Here is a 21,874-nt window from a genome sequence, read left to right as displayed (position 1 = left end):
TGGGTATGATCTTCTGGCTAGGGTGGTTCTACCTGTGCAAGCAGGCCCCTCCACACTTCTGGGTGGTTAAGCTGCGTCCATGAGCCACTTGGGTATGGTGTGCTGTGCCAGAGGAACCCAAGCCAGAGACAGAAACCAGAAGCCAATTACATTATTTTTAACTTCTTTTATTTTTATACTAAATAATTATATCATTTATTTTCCCCTTTATCCCCCTGAACCCTCTCGTATACTATTCCTATTCTCTTTTATATCCATGACCTGATTGTGTGTGTATGTGTGTGTGTGTGTGTGTGTGTGTGAGAGAGAGAGAGAGAGAGAGAGAGAGAGAGAGAGAGACAGACAGACAGACAGACAGAGACAGAGACAGATTCTGTAGATATGTATTCTTAAATCTAACAAGCTCACTAGATTGGAACAAAACCACATCGAATCATTAAAAGAGTTAATATCATTTTCAAAACATGCTAATTTTCTGTTACATTCTCTGAAGTTTTAACATAATTACTCTGCTGTTGGACGTCAGTAACATAAGATGAAATGAATATTATGTAGAATTGTTGATGCTCACAGTTTGAATTTCTGGCTCTTGTGCCTTAGGCTAGAGAATGGTGCTGAACTCAGATGGGCTTCCCCACAAGAGATTCATTTTAGCCAATAGTTCCTTTAGTCCTAACTAATCTGAAAAGCTTCCTTTAATAATTACAAAGTCCTGAGAAACAATGAGCATATTTTCCCCTTGGTTGTTAAGAAGATGAGGGCACATTCTTGAGTGTTTACATATCATGAACCTGCCGTGGAAATTCATGGTCTCTTGAGAGAAGTTTATCACTTTTAAGGTCTATGGCTAGGTTGTTTAGCATTTAATATTTATCTTTTCATGATTACCATGTAGAATACTTGATTAAATCGGTCATCCTCCCAAGCAGCTTACCAGCCATTTTTTAGAAGTTAGCTTGTAGGAAGTACAGATAATCAGAAATCCAGGCTTTGGTGCCAGGAAGAAAACTTAGTTATTATGTAGAAAAACAGTTACTCCTAAGACTGAGGCTTAATGAATGGCAAATACTTCACACAACCTTTATGTAAATAAAATTAGTACCATCACCAACCCCTTGTAGAAAGTATAGAAATATCCTTTCAGGGTGAGAAAAGCACCAACTATGTTCAAAGTATTTCACAGCATGAAACCCTCTGCTGATTTATCTTCAGGCTTGAGGTCTCAAGGACTCCTGTCTTCCAAAACTGTCCATACTTACGATCCAGTGTAGAATACATTTTAAATGTTCTACAAGTAGGGAAACCATCAGTTTCACTGCACATATATTATCATCCCCAATTGAGTGTTTCATTAACGTATTCACTCCACTTTATCTTTTAAAAATCACATTAGAAGTTTCCTCTTGAAAAGCCCACATGCTTGATTTTTTAAAAAACAAAAACAAAAAACTTATTTGTTTAAAAATAAATTTTTAATTTTTTTAACTTAAAATGTACTGCTCTGTGGTAATTAATTGTGAACAGAACATAAGTCACTCACACTTAAGTTCTGAGTACTGACTTTTAGTATAAAGTCTGCATGCAATGATTTAGATATTGGCATAATTAGACTTCATAAACTGTTTTACATGATTCATAGAGTGTTAATCCTAGTTACTATAAAACCATTCCTTCTATTCTCATCTCTATATTAGATGTAAGTTGGCACATATTAAACATCCACAGAAAGATATTTGATAACTTAAAATAAAATCTTTCCTGTTGTATTGAAGGTCATTTGGAGCATCTTGCCCTATCTTCCAATACTAATCAGTATTATTCCAATCAATAACCAACAGTAATATCTTTCCATAGTAATCAATGATCAAAAGACAGCATGAGGCATTGTAGTATTCCAAATCATTAGAAAGGGTTTTTTTTCTTTTTTTTTTATTCGATATATTTTTTATTTACATTTCAAATGATTTCCCCTTTTCTAGCCCCCCCACGCCCCGAAAGTCCCATAAGCCCCTTTCTATTCCCCTGTCCTCCCACCCACCCCTTCCCACTTCCCCGTTCTGGTTTTGCCGAATACTGCTTCACCGAGTCTTTCCAGAACAAGGGGCCACTCCTCCTTTCTTCTTGTACCTCATTTGATGTGTGGATTATGTTTTGGAGGGCTAATATCCAATATATATAAAGAACTCAAGAAGTTAGACTCCAGAAAACCAAACAACCCTATTAAAAAATGGGGTACAGAGTTAAACAACGAATTCTCACCTGAAGAAATTCGGATGGCAGGGAAGCATCTTAAAAAATGCTCAACTTCATTAGTCATTAGGGAAATGCAAATCAAAACAACCCTGAGATTTCACCTTACACCAGTCAGAATGGCTAAGATTAAAAATTCAGGAGACAGCAGGTGTTAGAGAGGGTGTGGAGAAAGAGGAACACTCTTCCACTGCTGGTAGGGTTGCAAATTGGTACAACCACTCTGGAAATCAGTCTGGCGGTTCCTCTGAAAACTGGGCACCTCACTTCCAGAAGATCCTGCTATACCACTCCTGGGCATATACCCAGAGGATTCCCCACCACATAATAAGGATACATGCTCTACTATGTTCATAGCAGCCCTATTTATAATTGCCAGATGCTGGAAAGAACCCAGGTATCCCTCAACAGAAGAGTGGATGCAAAAAATGTGGTATATCTCCACAATGGAGTACTATTCAGCCATTAGAAACAATGAATTCATGAAATTCTTAGGCAAATGGATGGAGCTAGAGAACATCATACTAAGTGAGGTAACCCAGACTCAAAAGGTGAATCATGGTATGCACTCACTAATAAGTGGATATTAACCTAGAAAGGTTATTAAGTATTCATAGTTAATGGGGAAAAAAAGGACTAAACCCTCTCCAAAATATAAGCAGTAAAACTGGACTATATGCACTGAGGACTCAGTTAAAAACAATAGAAATGAGCAGAATGGTATACCACCTAAGATCTAATTAAGCCAATTGTTGCTAAACACTTTCTTCATAGTTCCTTAAGGTTCAGTTCTACAACAGGTTCCCTGTCTGTGCCCATTGGTAAGATGAAATTTCCATAAGAGTTACTGTTAATATACTTTTCCCTCTTGCAGATACTGACATCATATTGCATATAATTTGCAAGATTTTAAAGAAAACCTCTATCATCTCCTACCAACCCAATATGTTTACTTTTATTGGGAGTTTTGAGGGATGCTCAGCAGGCATACTGGTCAACCAGTGCATCACTATCCTGTTCTGCATTTTTAATTAGTTCAACCAAATGCATGAGAAATCTTTGTTGGGTCTGCTTAGCATGTCAGTGTGCACTGATGAAGCAAGCTTAATTATTATAGCATGTGGTCTCCTGTCTTCATGCAGTTTAGGTCCTATCAGGAAAAACAGACATCTGTTAATAGCTCATGTACCAACGATCTCATTGATAGTGGCTATAAAGAAAAAACACTAAGTGGTACCTAACTCATGATATGAGGATCTGATTCTGTAAGACTTCATTAAAAAAAGTGGATTGCAAGATAAAGTTGCAAAAATGAGAAGTGAATTTAACTAAAACAGAAAGGGAAAACATTTTTACTGGACATACTTGGCTGTGTGAAATTGTCCATCAAGGACAATCTAATGATGGCTTCAGTTGGCTCTATGGAGATGCATGAAGTGGGTAGATGGCTGGATAGGAGGTCAGGCTTCATATTATATAAAGTTATATAGGTTATTTTATCTCATTATCCTGAAGTGCTTCAAGGTTTTTCAACTTAAAAGAAAGAGGAAAGTGTGAGAGTATTTTAAGCAGTGAAGATTACCTGACTCAATTAGCAGTTCAAAGCATCCCTCTTCTCATAGGTGGTGAATGGATAGACACTCTCCTAAATTGTCAGCACAGGCTTCCAAAACTCTCCCTTCTCTGGAAGTCTCTTATCTCTGAGAAGCACTGAGAATTTTTTGCACTTAACTCTGTACTGGATAATTCTCAGTTCAGAAGTACTCTGTGCCAGGGGCAGATCTGAGACTCAAATGCTGCCACAAAGCAAAAAGTAACCTCTCTGGCAAAATCTTTAGAGAATAGAATCACTCTCCTGCAGAAGCTTGGGTGTCATCTGTACATAGTATTGAAGTGAACTTTCCTGAAGCTCATACCCTAGAAGCACAGGTCCAAGCTTGGAGGGTGGACTTCTGTAATCAATTTGTTTCTAGCATCTTTTTGTTTCCTGAACCCCTACCATGATTTATTCAGTCATAACTTCTCACTTCCCAATGAAATCCCGACTTGTCTATCAGAGAACAACTTTCCATTAAATCATCCACTAATTAAGAACACTGAATTCTACACAGTCATTTCACTTCCACTCCCAGTGGTGCCTCTCATCATCCATTTAAGTGCACATAGGACACTGATATGTTCGGTAGACCTTGTACTCTAAGCTTATGTTTATACTCCATGATTTCCCCGAGGTAGTGAGCACTTGAGGAAAGACAAAAGGAAGAGAGGTGTAACATTCAAAGCTTAGAGAGTTATTTTAAAGGCTGGGGAGATGACTCAGTGATTGAAGCACTTGTTGAGGATACAGGATGACCTGAGTTCAAATCCTCAGAGCTCATGTAAAGTTGAATATTGTAGAGGCACCTGTAATACCAGAGTTCCTACAGTAAGAAGGAAGGTTGACACAGAAGAATCCCCAAAGACCTGTCACTCAACTAGCCTGGGGTACACATCAATAGCAGATATTTCCTCAAACAAGATGGGATACAAAGATAAATTAAAAATTTAATTTTTTAATTAAAGGAACCTAAGGTTCTTCTTTAATTTATACATGCCACCATGCTATATATGTGCTTATACACATACAAATCAATGTGCACTAATATACACACATTAAATCCTTTAAATATATATATAAAATGAAGAACCAATATGAATGAATAAATACAAATGTTTTATTAATATTTATCAGGAAAAATATGCAATGATTTATTGTATGCAGTTTCAATGTTACAATTTTTTATTTAAAAAATTAATTAATTAAATTTTTTACACTCCATATTTTATTCCCCACCCACCCATGCCTATCCTCCACATCCCATACTTACTCCCCATCCCCTGTCTCCACATGGATTTACCCACCCCACACCCCACCTGACCTCTAAACTCCCTGGGGCTTCCAGTCTCTTGAGGGTGAGATGTATCCTCTCTGAATGAACACAGACCAGGCAGTCCTCTACTGCATGTATTAGGGGCCTCATATCAGCTGGTATATGCTGCCTGTTTGGTGGTCCCATGTTTGAGAGATCTTGGGGGTTCAGTTTGATTGACACTGCTGGTCCTCCTACGGGATTACCCTTCTACTCAGCTTTGTTCAGCCTTCTCTAATTTAACAACAGAGGTCAGCGGCTTCTGTCCACTGATTGGGTGAAAATATCTGCATCTGACTCTTTCATCTGCTTCATGGGTCATATGGAGTACACTCATGCTAGGTCCCTTTTTGAAAGCACTCCCCAGCCCCAGTAATAGTGTCAGGCCTTGGGATCTCCCATTGAGCTAGATTCCTCTTTGGGCCTGTTGCTGCACATTCTTTTCTTTAAGCTCTTCTACATTTCCATCCCTGTAATACTTTCAGACAGGAAAAATTATGGGTCAGAGCTGTGACAGTAGGATGGACCCCTCTCCCTCATTTCATGAGGGAGATACCCTGTCATCCTGCTGGAGATAGGCTCTATAAGTTCCCTTTACTTACTGTTGGGCATTTCATCTAAGGTCCCTCCCTCCCTTTGAGTCCTGAAAGTCTCTTACCTCCTAGGTCCCTGGTATATTCTGGAGAATACCCCCAACTTCCTATCTCCCAAGGTTGCCTGTTTCCATTCTTTCTGCTGACCTTCAGGGCTTCAGTCCTTTTCCCTCACCCAATACCAGATCAGGTTCACCTCTCCCCTCCTCTCCCTGTCCATTAGGAAGAAATACCTAAACATTTCTTTAGGTATTTCTCAGCCATTTGAGATTCCTCAGTTATAAAATCTCCATTTAGATCTATACCCCATTTTTTTTATTGGGTTGTTTGATTTTTTTTGGTAATTAGTTTCTTGAGTTCTTTATATATTTTGGATATTAGCCCTCTATCATATGTGGGGTTAATGAAGTGGACACCTCACTGTCTACTTTCCCTCTTAGGTCCCTGCCTCCTTTGTCATTTGTGATTGCTTTGCTCTACCTCCCAAGTGGGACTGGGGTGTCCTCACTTGGACACTTCAACTTGTTGACATTGTGAGTTCTGTGGATTGTATCTTGGGTACTCTGTAGGTTTTCTTCTTGGTCAACATCCACTTATTAGTGAATACATATCATGCATGTCCTTTTGGGTCTGAGTTACCTTAGTCATGATGATATTTTCTAGTTCTATCCATTTGTCTACAAAATTCAGGATGTCCTCATTCTTAATAGCTGAGTCGTAAGTATTCCATTGTGTAAATGAACCACATTTTCTGTATTCATTCTCTGTCATGGAACATCCGGACAGTTTCCAGCTTCTGGCTATCAAAAATATGGCTGCTATGACCGTAGTGAAATATGTGCCCCTGTGGCATGGTGGGGCATCTTTTGTGTATATTTCCAAGAGTGTTATAGCTGGGTGTTCAGGTAGATCTATTTCCAATTTTCATATGAACTTCCAGACTGATTTCTGGTATAGTGGTTGTACCAGTTTGCAATCCCACCAGCAACAGAGGAGTGTTTCTCTTTCTCAACATCCTCTCCAACATATCTTATCACCTGAGGTTTTGATCTTAGCCATTGTGATTGGTGTAAGGTGGAATCTTGAAGTCATTTTGATTTGCATTTCTCTAATCACTAAGGACTTTGAACATTTCTTTAGGTGTTTCTCGGCCATTCAAGATTCCTCAGTTGTAAAATATCTGTTTAGAGCTATACTCCACTTTTTTATTTGGTTGTTTGATTTTTTTGCTGATTAGTTTATTGAGTTCTTTATATATTTTGTATATTAGTCCTCTATCATATGTGGGGTTAATGAAGAATTTTTTCCAATTTGTAAGCTGCAGATTTGTCTTATTGACTATGTCCTTTGCCTTACAGAAGCTTTCAAGTTTCATAAGGTCCCATTTATCAATTCTTGATCTTGGAGCATGAGCCACTGGAATTCTGTTTAGGAAATTTCCCCTGTGCCAATGAGTTCAAGGCTCTTTCCCACTTTCTCTTCTAATAGATTCATTGTATTTGGTTTTATGTTGAGATCCTTGATCCACTTGGACTTGAGGTTAGTGAAAGATGACAAATATGGGTCTATTTTCATTTTTCTAGATATAGACAGTCAGTTACCAGCACCATTTATTGAAGATGCTTTCTTTTATCCACTGTATATTTTTGGCTTCTTTGTCAAAGATCAAGTGTCCAGAAGTGTGTGGTTTCTGGGCCCTCAATTCTAGTACATTGATCAAAGAGAAGGAACATGACTTAACTTGTTCTATGAAGTCACAATTACTCTGATATCTAAACTACCCAAGGACCCAACAAAAAAAGAGAACTTCAGAATAATCTTGCTTATGAATATTAGTGCAAAATTACTCACTAAAATTCTTACAAACTGAATCCAAGAACACATCAAAACCATTATTCACCACAATCAAGTAGGCTTCATCTCAGGGATGCAAGGTTGACTTAATATACAAAAATCCATTAATGTAATCCACTATATAAACAAACTCGATGAAAAAAAATCACATGATCATCTCTTTAGATAAAAAAGCATTTGACAAAATACAACATCCCTTCATGTTAAAAGTATTGGAGAAATGAGAAATTCAAGGCCTATACCTAAACATAATAAAAGTAATATACAGCAAACCAACAGCCAATATCAAATTAAATGGAAACACACTTAAAGCAATCCTACTGAAATCAGGGATGCCCACTACCACCATATCTATTCAATATAGTACTAGAAGTGATAACAAGAACAATAAGACAACAAAAAGAGTTCAAGGCGAGACAAATGGGCAAAAATGAAATAAAGGTATCACTATTTGCAGATGATATGATAGTATACTTATGTGACCCCAAAAATTCTACCTGAGAACTTCTCTATCTAATAAACAACTTCAGCAAACTGGCTGGATATAAACTTAACTCAAATCATAGCCTTCCTTTATACAAATGATAAACAGGCTGAGAAATAAATTAGAGAAGCAACTCCCTTCATGATAACTACAAATAATAAAAAAATATCATGGGATAACTCTAACCAAACAAGTGAAAGACCTGTATGACAAAAACTTCAAGTCTCTCAATAAAGAAATTGAAGTTCTCAGAAGATGGAGAGATCTCTCGAGCTCATGGATTGGCCGAATTAACATAGTTTAAATGGCCATCCTACCAAAAGCAGTCTAGAGATTCAGTGCAAACCCTATCAAAATCCCAACACAATTCTTCAAAGACATGGAAAGAATAATTCTCAAATTCATCTGAAAAGGCAAAAAAAAAAATCCAGAATAACACAAACTGTTAAGAATAAAAGAACTTCTCAGGGAATCACCATCCCAGATCTCAAGCTTTACTGCAGAGCTAAAGTGATACAAACTGGAAGGTACTGACACAGAGTCAGTGTTACTATTTTCAACTTGATATATGAAAAAATGATGCAATACATGTTAATCCAGACTTAGAAGATGAACTTCCTCCTCTTGTTATTGTCTTGTTTGTGATAGAAAAGTCTACCAGATAATATAGTGTAGAGGATGTTGAAGCAACAAATAACAAACATTTTGGTTATTGTTTGAGTTCAGTTAAGCTGGATTGGACATCTTTGGCTGAAATAATCAGGTTAAGGGGTACATTTGTTTCCAACTTAAGCACAGTTTTAGATGTTTCTAATGACAGGAACTGCAGGGAACTGGACATATAAGCCCTTGAATTTCAGTGCTTTCATCAAGAGCTGCTTCTGCTCACATCTTCCTGGCCAGAACCTATCACAGGTCACATCCAAATTCAAGTGGCCAGAAGAGAAAAATTCTGTGTTCTGATAAATGGAGAAAGATAAACAAAAGCAGACAGAGGCAATGCTGCTCAAACTAATGGATTCTACCGTTTAATCTATTCTGATGACAACATTTGCTAAGATTTGACATGTCATAATTACCTTTTCTATTATGTTTAATTCCTTTTTTCAGATTGAAATCCCTTCTATGCTTATAATTTCTACATTCTATAATCTTTGTCATTTTGATGATTAATATTTTTAGTGCTTTAACTCCAACCAATTACTATAAGACAAAGGCTTTTAAATTGCTTACATTTTGTAAGAGAGACTATTAATATTCTTGTAACACAAATGAGAACTTTTATGGCTAGAAAGCCTAATTGAGTTGAACAAGGGATCGCAGCCAGAAAGAGTTAGAGGCAGGTTTTGAATCCAAGCCTATTAAATATTTTATTAGTAGATAATATAGCTACTTTCGTTTATATTTCACTCCATCTTTTATAGTTAGATCAGTTTTTACCTCTTGTCTAAGCCCCCAAACCTTTTATTCAACTTTATTAATCCTTGTCTACAGAAATATTAAACTAATTTTTAACATTTTATCAGTTTTGGCACTTTGTACTCAACTTGAGCTCAGCACAAAAATGATAAATAAATATGTTAATTGAATTTATTATATATGTAGTTCACATCTCTGGTTTCAACAGTCCTGTATTAGAGGCTTACGTCTAATTGTTGGTTTATCATGGGCTATCTCTTTGCATTGGGAGCACCAGTACCTCCACTCCACAGTCAGCTGTAGCCAACTTAACTACTTTGCCATCACAGGCTGTTATAAAGAGCTCCTGTGTGTGTGTGTGTGTGTGTGTGTGTGTGTGTGTGTGTGTGTGTGTTGGGGCAGGGTGGAACACTCCTTAGGTTTAGATATTAATCTACAGCTATTCCCAGGGAACCACGTTGGTTATTTGAGCTCCTAATGCAAGAGCTCTCACCTTATCTCCACTCCAAAAAAAAGCCACTTGATGGTTAATTAGGCCCTTGCCATTAGGAGGATTCACACTGCTCAATCCAGGAGCTTAAACCTCTCGTTCTGAGTATAATGTCCTCTAAGCCAGACCCTGCATGGTCACTTCCCCTACTTGCATGTACCTTAGTTTCCCCAAATCACCACTGCTTCTCTTTTACTCAAAGCTATCAAGAACATTCATTTGTATGCCAGTCCAGTATAATGCCAGTTTCAACTGCCAATGGTTAGGCATATATATATATATATATATATATATCATAGGTAGTATTAACATGCCAGTTACACAGATAAAATTATCTTTGCTACCAAAGTGTGCTCTCTTTCTGAGTTCTAGGAAGCAGAATCCTGGCTAGACAGGGACATAGCACTCTTGGATCTCACTCTACTTTACCTCACAGAGTACATTGCATACGCTGATGATTTGCTTCCTAAATGTCATTCATATTGGCTGTTCCTTCCTCCCTCTAGCCAGTCCTCTGCTTCCTGGACGTCAGTCTTTGATAACGCTATGCAAGTTTTTGAAGTGAGTGCCTTATTTTTGGTCTTGTCTTTCTTCATGGAATTTTACAGAACTGTTACAGCTAGACTGTCCTTTCAAAAATCCAAATTTCCCTGAGTGACTACACACAACTTCCTGCTGCCTGCTTCCTGCTTCCTGTGATGTCCTGCCACCAGTCTCATTCATGTGATGTTCATTAGCAGGCTTCGTGCTTTTTCTCCAGCAGATTCTGCAATTATAGGCTAATGTCTTTGTAACCTACACCACCCCATTTCCAGGCTTTAGCACAATCGAATGCTCAATGTATCTAAAATGTCAATGATATGTATATATATATATATATATATAGAGAGAGAGAGAGAGAGTATGTGTATGTGTATATGTATATCACTGTACATCTATACATTGTTTCCCTAGGATGTTTCTAATTCCCCCCTTGACCTTTCCACTTTGACCTTTCTTTAGATGCTAGCATAGGTCTGTTTGTCCTTCCCATTTGGTTTCATGCACCCAGAGTCTCTCTTAAGAGATTCTTATGGCTCCATATGAGGTGATTTTCCTAACGACTCCCTACACATTTCACCCTTGAAATGCTCCCAGCCGACCAGCCACCAATCTTTTCCAATACACTTTCCATTTAATAGTTTTCATCTTTTTTTGTATTTCTAGATGAAACTCCTGGTTCTACTCCCAAACTCATTTTCTGAAATAATGTTTAAAAGGTAATTTAAATATTTTTGAATCCCACAAGAAATACATACATGTAGAGAATATTTATAAAGTTTATCTTCACAGTATACTTTTTGGGAGAAATACTTGAAGGATACAATCAGAAAATATGGTATCATTTTGTCTTTCTCCATGTAGAGCTCACCAGTGATACTCATATACTGTAAGCAATTTTCTGAGTGCAAAATACACATTTTGATAAGAGTAGTTAATTGATGAATTATTTTTATAACAAGGTTTAAAGTCACCTGGAAGGACAGTATTTTAAGTTTGTGTTTCACTATCTGTGGCAACTCTTCAATTTTGTTTACTCTATAATCTGAAATGATTGGGATCTTTTTAAAACAGCTCTTTTTGCAGAGTTTGGACTATGAAAAACAAAACAAAAACAACCATCTCTGCAGTTAGCGCTTACTGGATAATTGTGGTGATGGTCAGCCTACATGGGGAAGAACCATCTCTTCTGCCATGCTGTAATACCACAGTCTGGCTAAGTGACAGGGACAGTTTGAAAGACACCCACCAAATGTCCTGAAGACAGTCCAGAGGAGTGGGGAGGAGAAGGGGGTAAGGATAATAGGATGAATAAGAAAGCAGCATTTTTTTTCATTTATTAACTTTTCTGACTTCATCCAAACTGTAGCTATCTGCCTAAATCTCAACATCTTCTTCTTCACAAGGAGGACTTGAATCTTCGGATTCTTGCAAATGAGCAAAATTTTGGAATGTACAACTTGTGATTTCTAATATAAATTTTGGAAACTTAAATGAAACTAAAGCACTTTCTAAGGGCTCTGTGGATAAGAGAGCTTGGTGATCTTCCAGAGGATCTGAATTCGGTTCCTGACACCGAAGCTGGGTGACTCTGACACCTCCCTTTTACCTCTGCAGGTAGCAGCACAAACCTGGCATACATACATACATATATACATACACAAACACAAACACACACACACACAAAAGTGAATGAATAAATAAATATTTCAAATATATCACATCTAAGAAACAGGTTGGCTGTAAAACAAATAATTGTTTTCCTTCTTTCCCTTCATGTGCATCATGAGAATATTACTGTTTATAAGTTTTGAAGCATAATATATTCTTAGATAAAGAATGACAACTGACCATGAGAAATATTTGAAAGTTGTCTATTTTCATTTATATTTTCAGATCTAATTTTAGACTGTGTACTTCATATAAATTCTACAAAGAATTCAGCTCAAAGACCAATAAATAAGATTCTAATTTATTTTGACTCCTGGTTAACTGTCTTTTATTTATATTTCCAAATAAATTTACCACACTATTATGTAATGCCTTCTCAAGTGACCCTAACATTTCATTTGTCTTTCAGACAGTCACCCAGAGCACTGGCTCTCATACACTTATAGAAAGCGGGAATGTGGGGAATACCAAGTGTCACCAGAGACATTGCCTCCTGTCCATCAAATGAATTACTCATTTTCTTGATGTGCCTAGGCTGAAGAACACCATGGCTGCATAGTATTCTGAGATGCACACACAGTAGATATGCACTTCCCACAACATGATAATAGGCACATTTCTAAAAGATCCAAGAAGAAAGACTCTTATGGGAAAGGGCATTTCAGTGTGGCACATAGGGAAACACGAGGAGAGCATCCAGGATTTGGATTGGTGAGTTTCTGAACTTGCTTTCCTTAGGTCTCAGGAGGGGTCTCAGTCCTTTCTTTTTTATATATATATATTTATTTTCTATATTCTTTGTTTACATTCCAAATGATTTCCCCTTTCCCAGATCCCCCCTCACCATATGTCCCATAAACCTTCTTCTCTCCACCCATTCTCCAATCACCTTCCTCCTTTTTCTCTGTCCTTATATTCCCCTCCAATGCTAGATCAATCCTTTCCAGGATCAGGACCCTCTCCATACTTCTTCATGGGAGTCATTTGTTATGCTATTTGTACCTTGGGTATTCAGAGCTTCTGGGCTAATTAATATCCACGTATCAGAGATTGCATTCCATGTGTATTCTTTTGTGATTGGGTTACCTCACTTAGGATGATATTTTCCAGTTCAAAAAATTTGTCTAAAAATTTTGTGAATTAATTGTTACTAATTGCTGAGTAGTATTCCATTGTGTACATATACCACATTTTCTGTATCCATTCCTCCTTTGAGGGACATCTGGGTTCTTTCCAGCTTCTGGCTATTATAAAAAAGGCTGCTATGAACATAATGGAGCATGTGTCTTTATTGCATGCCGGGGAATCCTTTGGGTATATGCCCAGGAGAGGTATAGCAGGGTCCTCCGGAAGTGTCATGTCCAGTTTTCTGAGGAACCGCCAGACTGATTTCCAAAGTGGTTGTACCATCTTACAGCCCCACCAGCAGTGGAGGAGTGTTCCTCTTTCTCCACATCCTCACCAACACCTGCTGTCTCCTGAGTATTTGACCTTAGCCATTCTGACTGGTGTAAGGTGAAATCTCAGTGTTGTTTTGATTTGCATTTCCCTAATGACTAATGATGTTGAGCACTTCTTAAGGTGCCTCTCTGCCATCCGAATTTCTTCAGGTAAAAATTCTTTGTTTAGATCTGTACCCCATTTTTAATAGGGTTATTTGGTTCCCTGGGGTCTAACTTCTTGAGTTCTTTGTATATATTGGATATTAGCCCTCTATCAGATGTAGGGTTGGTGAATATCCTTTCCCAATTTGTTGGTTGCTGTTTTGTCCTTTTAACAGTGTCCTTTGCCTTACAGAAACTTTGTAATTTTATGAGGTCCCATTTGTCAATTCTTGATCTTAGAGCATAAGCTATTGGTGTTCTGTTCAGGAATCTTTCCCCTGTGCCCATGTCCTCAAGGGTCTTCCCCAGTTTCTTTTCTATTAGTTTCAGTGTGTCTGGTTTTACGTGGAGGTCCTTGATCCACTTGGAGTGGAGTTTAGTACATCGAGATAAGAATGGATCAATTCACATTCTTCTGCATGCTGACCTCCAATTGAACCATCACCATTTGTTGAAAAGGCTATCTTTTTTCCACTGGATGTTTTCGGCTCCTTTGTCGAAGATCAAGAGACCATAGGTGTGTGGATTCATTTCTGGGTCTTCAATTCTATTCCATTGGTTCACTTGTCTGTCACTGTGCCAATACCATGCAATTTTAAACACTATTGCTCTGTAGTATTGCTTGAAGTCAGGGATACTGATTCCCTCAGAATTTTTGTTGTTGAGAATAGTTATAGCTATCCTAGGTTTTTGTTATTCCAGATGAATTTGAGAATTGCTTTTTCTAACTCTGTGAAGAACTGAGAGAACTCCTACAGCTGATAAACAACTTCAGTAACATGGCTGGTTATAAAATCAACTCAAGAAAATCAGTTGCCTTCCTATACTCAAAGGATAAGCAGGCTGAGAAAGAAGTTAGGGAAATGACACCCTTCACAATAGCCACAAACACTATAAAGTATCTTGGTGTGACTCTAACCAAACAAGTGAAAGATCTATACGACAAGAACTTCAGGTCTCTGAAGAAGGAAATGGAAGAAGACCTCAGAAAATGGAAAAATCTGCCATGCTCATGGATTGGCAGGATTAATATAGTTAAAATGGCCATCTTGCCATAGCAATCTACAGATTCAACACAATCCCCATCAAAATCCTGTCTCAGTCCTTTCTGTAAGAGAACTGTCGTGTCACTTCTTTTAGGCAGAGAAAGAATTGAGCCTAGAAAGCAGTGGGAAGTATTTTTAAATTGACCATTTTTTACTCATGCTTTCCTATTTTTAATGTTTACACATTACTGTAAAGCCCTCTTTCAGAATCCACTCAAAAGCATTTCAGTCACTTGTCTCTCTTTGTCTCGCCATCCCTAATGTCTTTTTAAGTTCTCACTGGTAAAGCTCTCTCATCTGCTTTATGCCCGCTACCCAGCACATAGAGCATGGCAGGGTATTGCTTAGACTCAATTTCGGCAAAATAAATGTCCGTGTGGCTTTATCGTATTTGCAAAGTTCAAATTGCAAATAAAATCTTTTGGCTTAGAAGGAGTTTCTCTCTGTGATCTCTAGTAAATATTTCATATGGCTACCTCAGAAGGACTTGCAAGAAGAAGCTTGTGCTTGAATTTTTCTCCTGAGAACCTGAGTTTGGAGATAGTTTCGTATTATTTATAGAGGTGTAACATGTTTTACTCTAAAATATTTTAATACTTTGATATAAGTGACTGGAATTCTATATATCGAATACTTTCAAGTACTGATGATGGTGATAAAACAACAACAACAACAACATGTAGCAGCTGTAGATGACTTTGGGTATCATTCTACAAATACTTTGGCTAAGTTTTCTACAATCCTTTTTTTTTCTTTTACTTTTTGGCAAGAACACCCACTGAATCTAGAGCTCCCTGACTGGTTGGACTCGCTTGTGAGTCTGTTTGCTCACATCTGCTCCCCACCACTTCCAGACATACACTATCATGTCTGGAGTTTTCTGGGGTGATCTAAACTTAGGTCCACATTCTTACACACCAACCACTCAGTTGTCTCAGCTGTCTCCAAAACCCTACAAAATGTCCTTAAAATGCTTTTATTTTTCATCAATTAAAAACCATCTTTGTGGCTCTGGTCTAACTGAATGTCTGCATGTCGAAGAATGAAAATACACCCACATTTATCACCTTGCATAAAATGCAAGGCCAAGTGGATCAAAAACTTCAACATAAAACCTGATGCACTAAATCTGGTAGCTGAGAAAGAGAAGAATAGTCTTGAACACATTGGCACAGGAGAGAACTTCCTGGTGGAGAGCAGGGGCCAGTGGAAGGAGAGACTGGGAAGGAGGAGGGGGGGAGGTGATATCTGGATATAAAATAAATAACGTAATTAACATTAAAAACTATCTTTGTTGTATACTATCTAGGTTATTCAACTGACTGGATTTCTTTAGCTCTCATTTACATCATAGAGGCCAGGCTGCATGCAGATCTTTCTCGTGGTTAAAGGGAAAGCTCAGAGCCGCTATTATTTTATAATAGGCAATACCTGGATGAATAATAGATTGGACTCTTCTTTCTTATGTGACTGTAAAGGTCAAACTACACCACTAGAATATTTTTATCATCTATGAATATTTCCATTTAAAAGTTTATTTAAAAGAATTGTTAAATATTCTCATTATGTCTTAACAGCATGATATCATACTCTACTTTTTGGCTTCTCTCTTTGATATGGAATGAAATTGCACCTTGTGGCCAAGGCACAGACACTTAAAGTTTTCAATTTAGAAGCAGTCAAGAGTCAAACTGAGTCGATTTACGCTTTAAAAGTCCCACACACAAAGAAACCTCCATAAATTGCTGTGTGTTTAAAGGCTTCAGATTTTAATCTAATAACTGAGATATCAAAACTACTTTTTAATTCAGGAATTTCAGCTTTACTAACAGGTGTTCCAGTCTGATTGACGAACCCTGCAGCGCTAGTTGTCAGCATCAAAATTCTAAAACCCTAAATTTAGTGCAAGCATCTCCTTCAAATGGAATTTATATTTTGATGTCCTAACCTGCTTTGAATCCCCAGAGCATATTGTCTGTTTTTATTGGTAGATTTTATTGATATTTTTTTTAAAAAACGGTAAAGGTCCTTTAAGTTATTCTAAAGTCATGTATTTACTGTGAGGTAGCATGTGTCCTTTTCGAAGGTAGAGGTTTGAATCATTCATAAAATTAATTTCTTCAGGTTGGAAGAAGGCTTTTGAACTCTAATTTGAAAGACCTAATCTTGCATTCTGAGTACATTGTATGAGCAGTAAAATATAACAGACAAGAAAACATGAAAGCATAATACATTAAATTTGATCTAGCCTAGCATGAGAATAAAACAGTTGTGATACAGTCAACTGATAATTTTTAGACCCAAACACAAACCCTACGATGTATATGTGTGGAGATCCATTGTTCTAAGTACTGATTACTATGGGGCGATGCCACCATTAGGCCGCCCGCCCCTCTATCTCTATCAATCTGCCACTGTAGAATTGTCTACACTCCAAAAACACAAGGAGCACTTTTGAGTCACTGTTTTTATTATTATTTTAAAACATATATCTTGATAAATAAATTTAAACCATTTATATTGAAATAGCCTTATAATCAAGGGTATATATTTCTGTATTCATAGCATTTGTGGATTTGTTTTATTTTTATACAATTAGAGAGCAATCAAATGTATTGAACAATAAGATTAGGCTGTATGTAATGTAATCTTTGGTGATTCAGAGAGCACTTTAAGCTATTATGGTTTCTTTGAGTCAAGATTAGGTACTTCATGATTTTTCATTGTACTAGTAAAATATGTAGATACAGAGTAAGAGAGATTTCCAGTAGATACCATGGTTTATAAATAAATTTTACTGTACATTTTCTTACTGTTGCAATAGAAAGATTACAGAGAAACAGAACACACAGAATTGCTAGAGCAATGAAATTATTCAGCAATATTATAATGGTGAATAAATATAATTATTTGTGAAGATCCGAATAGTACAATCTGAAGAGTCAAATTAAGTGCAGATTCTGCCACTGATATATGAAAAGAGCAATCATTTGAACACATAAAATTTTGAGGAGGAATGTGAACAAAGCCAGAAAGCATATAGGGTACTTCTGTAGCCATCCCAAGTGCTATAAATAATGTTCTAGTATATTTTTCTGACTCTATGGTTCTATATAAGAAATAGAAGTACATAGAAATGAAAAGTGATTTTTCATAGTGAAAACAAGAAGAGGCTTGATGAGGCAGAGAAGTAAATATGTACAAGTTAAAATTTTTACATTCTTTTTTATTCGATATATTATTTATTTACATTTCAAATAATTTCCCATTTTCTAGCCCCCCACTCCCTGAAAGTCTCATACGCCCCTTCCCTCCCCCTGTTCTCCCACCCACCCCTTCCCACTTCCCTGTTCTGGTTTTGCCCTATACTGCTACACTGAGTCTTTCCAGAACAAGGGGCCACTCCTCCGTTCTTCTTGTACCTCATTTGATGTGTGGATTATGTTTTGGGTATTCCAATTTTCTAGGTTAATATCCACTTATTAGTGAGTGCATACCATGATTGATCTTTTGAGACTGGGTTACCTCACTTAGTATGATGTTCTCCAGCTCCATCCATTTGCCTAAGAATTTCATGAATTCATTGTTTCTAATGGATGAATAGTACTCCATTGTGTATATATACCACATTTTTTTGTATCCATTCCTACGTTTGGGGATACCTGGGTTCTTTCCAGCTTCTGGCTATTATAAATAAGGCTGTTATGAACATAGTGGAGCATGTGTCCTTATTACATGCTGGGGAATCCTCTAATCTCGTCTGTCAGCAATGAGTGCCAAACCCTGGAGTCCAGGTGGCTCACTTCAAAAGTGTCCTTTACATTCTCCACTGCATGGATGGGCCTGGGAGCTGATGACAAGTCACCCAGAGACTGGGGTTAATGCGGGACACAGGAACAATTACTTTAATTTTACTCTGATTGTTACCCCTATGTCTTAGAGTGAACCTCACCACTTGAGGAATTGTGTTCTTTCCTAACCATGGCCCATGAATCCTTTCTCAGGGTAACAGTGCATGCACCCCAACATGAAAATAAGTGTGGCAGAAGGTTGGAAACTCTCGTCAGGAGGGCAGTACACCCCAAACTAACAGGGGTGAGAGGTTTGCCTTTCCCATTGCCGTTTATTCCCAAGTCTGCATTTAGATTCTAAACTAAATTAAATTGTGATTTAATATCCTGAAAAGTAGACTCATTTGTCAAATGTGTGAGAAAACTGGTAGTGGTAAATATTTGTCTTTGGAATCTTTTTAGTGTCTTTAATAAGAAAATATTCATTGTAAAATTTTAAGATGGAGACAATTAGATGTTTACCCAGTAAAATTAAGTCTGGGTCCTTTTCAATGAACACATGTGTCATGAGTCCTTTGAAGACTTTTGCATGAGCAATGCATGTAGATATTCATCTTTTAGGTAGGATCTCTATAAACAGGGATTTATTTTCATTGTTTTGTCTCCTTCTGTGAGGAGATTGGCAGACCTTCTCTGGATCCTTCATTTGCTTTGTAGCTCAAATACTGTATTTTCTTTTTTGCTGAATTTGACTTTTCTGTGCCAGTTTTTCTTTCACAGAATCAATGCATCAAGAATAGGTTTTGATCTCTTGATACATAATGTTGTCTCTGCATAGCAGTACTTATTGAATATGGATTGGAAGCACAAAATGAATGCTCGGATTTCCAGCCTCATGAAGTCCTGGACATGTGGATGGCAACTGAGCATCCCGAGGTCTTTTCCAGAAAATCAAGTGACAGGTCTGTCACTGGAATGACACTAAATGGTATGGGAAAGTATGACTAATTATGCTGAATGATGACTTGGATATAATTACTGTAAATATCTTTAATAATCATCAAAAAAGGAATTAAACACAGTTTGCTATATTTAAAAGAATACCTTTTAAAATATGAAGTCTGCCAAATGCCATGAAAATATCTCTTGAAGGAAAACAGTTCAAAAAACAAAAAGTTTAAGCCTTTTCCTTTTAATGAGAAAGAATTGAAGGCTGTTGGCATAAGAGATTTCTCCAGCCCACACTCACTCTTGGTGACAAACAAGAGGTTAAGAAACTGCTCATGATTTCCATGCAACAGCATTACTCTGCTTGAAATCTGTCTCATAAATTTCCCTTTGTTCTGGCTTCATAGCAACTCTGCACTTTCCCTTGAAATCTCTTCACTCTTTTATTGGTGTAGCATGTGACATTCTCTTGCATGTGCAAGGACTCTTGCCATCTCAGGACAGAGCAGCTTGGTGGGCTGGCCGTGGGGAAGCTCTGCTTCCTGCTTTTTTGACAGGGGGCTCTGCTTCTAACCAAACTGATTCACACTGATGGAGCCAACCCGCTGAACACTGGTACAGGGCTTCTCGACAGCTCTGGGGCCAAACTGTGTCCACAGGCCATATGCCTGGCTCCTCTGTCATAAACAGATGACTGAGTGCGCACATTCCCAGGTGTAATGTCACTGGGACCTCATTTGCAAACATATAAACGAATGACATTCAATTATGTTCAGAGGCAATGTTGTCAAAACCACCAAGGAAACAATTTGCTGCTCTTGCACAGTGTGTGGTTCCAACTGCATTAGCAGGTTTTCATCGCTCAGTTTTTCAATTGCTTCTGAAGAGGAACTTTTCCAGCCCATCGTTTAAACGTGAAGCATCCGGTGCTACAGCATATAGAGATGAGATGAAACAGGCTGACTGCAGAATTAGCCCGGCTGAAAAAAATTCCAACTAATAAAGTCAGCTAATTTCTATGTATGGAAGTCCTCTGCAACAAGTAGCGTCAAGTTACATGCTTACATCAATGGATATTGACGAAAGAGCTGAAAATGTTGGCTTTATGAGATGATGTCCTTGCTAAATGGTGGCATGTTTTCACTGGTAGTATGGAAACGTCTCTCATTTATACAAAATGAATATAGAATATGCCACAGTATTTTAATTTTAACAGAGTTCTCCCTCCAAATGTCCCTTTACTGTTGCAGGAGCAAATGTAGAAAGTTGAATGGCCGACACTTAGGTTTCCTTGTTTATACTATTAGCAGTGCCAATAAGAAGCAAAGAGAAAATTGAAGTATAGCTTTATGCAATTTAAGAGTAAATAACAAAAACATAGTAAGTTTATCTTTGCAGTGGGGTGGTTTGGCAGTGTTTTAAACTTGAGTGATAGTACTATGTTGTATTTAATTGAACATAAAGTAGCCCTAGAAATACAAACTACCTAAGAGGCTGAAGTGGGAAAATCAGAGGGTAAAAGTCTCTCTGGCTTATGCGATAAGACTTGTCTCAGTAAACATAAAAAGGGCTAGAAATGTAACTAAGTTGTATGTTAGCCTAGCCTGTCTGAGCCTATAAGATTAATCTGAAGTACTATTAGAATCAGTATCACCAAGATAAATAAATAAATGCATAAATAGTGTGAGAGGCTTTATCAAAAAATGTGATAAATATTTATTTAGAATAACCCTCATCGTTTTCATCATAAAGAATTTAAAAACTGAGATTCAAAGAACTCATACAACTTTTCTATGCTTACATCTTGGTAGGTTTGGAGTAAGGAGCAGCCTTTAGTGAGCTTTCTGAGTTCTAGGGCAGCGTGATGCTCCTGTGTACCATTGCTGCTGCCCCACTTGTCAAAAGTAGAGAGGTCTGTTGAGTAGTTGTGACTGTTTGGTTATCGGGAAAGAAAGGGATCTTGGTCAGTGGGCAGAAACTCATGACTAGGAGTTTTGACCCAGGAAAGATGGGTAGTACTTGGCTTACATGTAGAAAATGAGTGTTTCTGATCTGTGGGACAGTTTGCATAATCTTTAATGAATTAACAGTTATGTTCTTTTTTATTAGATATGTTCTTTATTTATATTTCAAATGTTATCCCCTTTCCTCATTTCCCCTCCTGAAAATACCTTATTCCATTCCACCTCCCCCTGCTCAACCAACCCATCCACTCAGGCTTCCCTGCCCTGGCATTGCCCTATACTGGGGCTTCTAGCCTTCTCAGAACCAAGAG

Source organism: Apodemus sylvaticus, chromosome 4, assembly GCF_947179515.1.
Source record: "Apodemus sylvaticus chromosome 4, mApoSyl1.1, whole genome shotgun sequence".
In the NCBI taxonomy this organism is placed as follows: Eukaryota; Metazoa; Chordata; class Mammalia; order Rodentia; family Muridae; genus Apodemus; species Apodemus sylvaticus.
This window is presented reverse-complemented; position numbering follows the sequence as displayed.